Raw genomic sequence first — 2,489 nt, 5'->3', positions numbered from 1 at the left:
AACAGGAAGTGGCCTCTAAGGAGCAACACTACTGTGCCTGGTAGGTGACTGGCCTCTTCAACTACAATGTCCCACATAATTCCCATCACAACCCAGTAAGGTAGGCTCATGTGGAAATAAACTGAGGTAGAAAAGTGCCTGCTAAGTGAGGCAGCCTCCCTGTGCCAGAGCTCACTCAGCTTGATCTAGATTCTGTGTTCTCTAAGCCATGCCACTCTCCCTTGCCACGACCCACCCGGAACCCAGCAACTCCTTCATCCAGAGCAACCTCCTGTCTTTGGACGTGCTTCTTCCTGGCTGAGTGGGTTTTATTCTTCCTTAGAGGCCAATCTCTCTTCCAGTTCCTAGAGATAGCCTCTTGTCATTACTTTCACTCTAAAAACAATGGAAAGGATTCCAGAGTCTGGTGTGTGGACTCTGGGTCTGGCTGGAGGGTGAGGGTCATTTTGGATCAAGGCCATCCTATTCCAACATGACTCATCTTAACTTGATTACATCTGAGTGACGCTAATTCTAACGAGGTCACATTCACTGGGGGTAGATTTTAATACAGACAGAGATTCAAGACACAACTCAACCCATACCTATGGCTGGGCCTACTCCCCCTTGGATCTGCAGAACCAGCAATAAGTTACTGGACTGTTGGATGTGCTGCCAAGTGTGTTGAAAGTGCCAATTAGTGCATGCTTAATACATAGGGTTATAACTTAGGGCAGCATTTAGCCAGTCAGGAGGTCCTTGGTTCAAAGCCATATCCACTTAGTTTACTTTTTTTTTTTCTCACAAGAAAGTAAAGACCAGCTCAGCAGGTGTAAGTGAAAACTTGCTCAGATTAACACAAGGCAGGAAGAAAGTTAAACCATAAAGTTAACAAGAAAGGCTCTTTCTTCCAAAGACACTCCAAAGTTCTAAAACATCAAAACACTCAAAATCTGTGCTATCAAGCCAAGATCAGAGTATAAAAAGGATTATGCTCCCTCCACAGGCTCCACAGGCTCCGCAGGCTCCACAGGACAATGGTGTCCTTTTGCCTGGAGGATCCAAGTCACTTTGGCAGAGAGCAATACTGTTTCCACCCCTGTGCCAAACCTCAAACAAGGGGTTTCTGTATCATTTATAGTGACCAAGGACACAAAAGCTTGGGTTGGTGGTGCAGCCCACATTTGAGGTGGATCTGTGTTGGCGCTGGCAATGTCACTTCCCCAGGTCCCCAACCAGCCCCCTGGGAGTGAACCCAGCCCACCCTCAGCTCTCATCTCCCCTGTCACCAAGTCAGGTACCGCCTCAGTGCTGCCTGCAGATGTGGGCTTGCACCGTGCCAGCCCCTCCCCTCCAGTACAATCCTGACCTCTCTGTGGAACTGTCTCCTTTCTCACCAGACCCACTCTCTGAGCCTCAGCTTCTGGTGCCCTGCTGCGCTCTAAATTTAGAAGCCATGTAACCATGGTCCTTGGTTACATCCTGCCACTTCACTTGGGCTCTGGATGCTGCTAGAGGATTCTCAGCCTAGTTCCTTCTCACATGTTGCAGACCTCACTTCTTCCTGCAGGGGCCAAAGACAGCTGCTCTAGAGCTGCCACAGGTGTTCCCCCAGGGGGTCTACTGACCATCAGGAGTTTATTCCTGACCTCAGGTGACATCTGTAGCAAAGTCCCAAGGTGGTTCCTAGGGCATGAAATCTGAGGACCGGCCCCTGAGGTGCAATCCAGCACCTGTCAAATCCCCGTCCCCATCAGTCATCCTGACATCTTTGAATTGTGTGGCAGGTTTCCCAAGTATGTGCTCAATCTGCCTTGAGAATGTGTAAATCTTCTCAGACGGCTCCAGGTAGGAAGTCTTTGCACTGCCTGAACTGATAAAAGACTGGGGCAAGAGGAAGATATGAGAGTCATTGGCTTCTCCCAGAGTCCTGAACCCAGTCAGGAGGAATGAACTTAAGTGGTAATGCTGTGTGTGTTGAGAAGAATGTTCATTTTGAATCTCTGTTGTCAGATGCCTGCTGTGAAGGGCACAGACTACTGATGCTGAAGGCCCTTTCAGCTATAAGTGGCTGCATCAGTCCTGTTCAGGAAAGGAAGATGCTACTACAGGGAGGGGAAAGTATTGCTTGTTTTGTACCACAGATGTAAAATTGTAGTGAGGCAGGCTTGGCAGGTTCTAAGACCCACAGCTGAATGAACGCCTGTAAGAACATTTTATAGGCATGTTGGGCATAGCTACACTGCTAAAAGGCAATATTTAGAGCTCTTTGGTCATCAGGGGGTATAGCTCAGCGGTAGAGCATTTGACTGCAGATCAAGAGGTCCCTGGTTCAAATCCAGGTGCCCCCTGCTGACCTACTATTTTGCTTATTAAGGTTAGTGCTGAAAATTCCTTCCCCTTCTCTAAAAAAAAAAATGAAGAACTCAGGGTCTTGCGCTTCCTAAACTCTCAGGGAAAGACAGGGGTGATCTAAAAACTGCGTTATTTAGTACCACGGGCCCAGACTG

General features: G+C 48.3%; 1 non-coding gene across 1 annotated transcript; it reads left to right on the top strand.

The window, feature by feature from the left end:
* The first annotated feature begins 2,258 nt into the window (after positions 1–2,258).
* Trnac-gca lies at positions 2,259–2,330 on the top strand. The gene has a single exon. It is a non-coding gene; the product is annotated as a tRNA-Cys (tRNA).
* Positions 2,331–2,489: the final 159 nt, after the last annotated feature.

This window comes from Nannospalax galili, unplaced genomic scaffold (genome assembly GCF_000622305.1).
Source record: "Nannospalax galili isolate Female #2095 unplaced genomic scaffold, S.galili_v1.0 scaffold1217, whole genome shotgun sequence".
NCBI lineage: Eukaryota > Metazoa > Chordata > Mammalia > Rodentia > Spalacidae > Nannospalax > Nannospalax galili.
The sequence above is the reverse complement of the archived record's forward strand: the minus strand, read 5'-3'. Positions and strand labels throughout refer to the sequence as shown.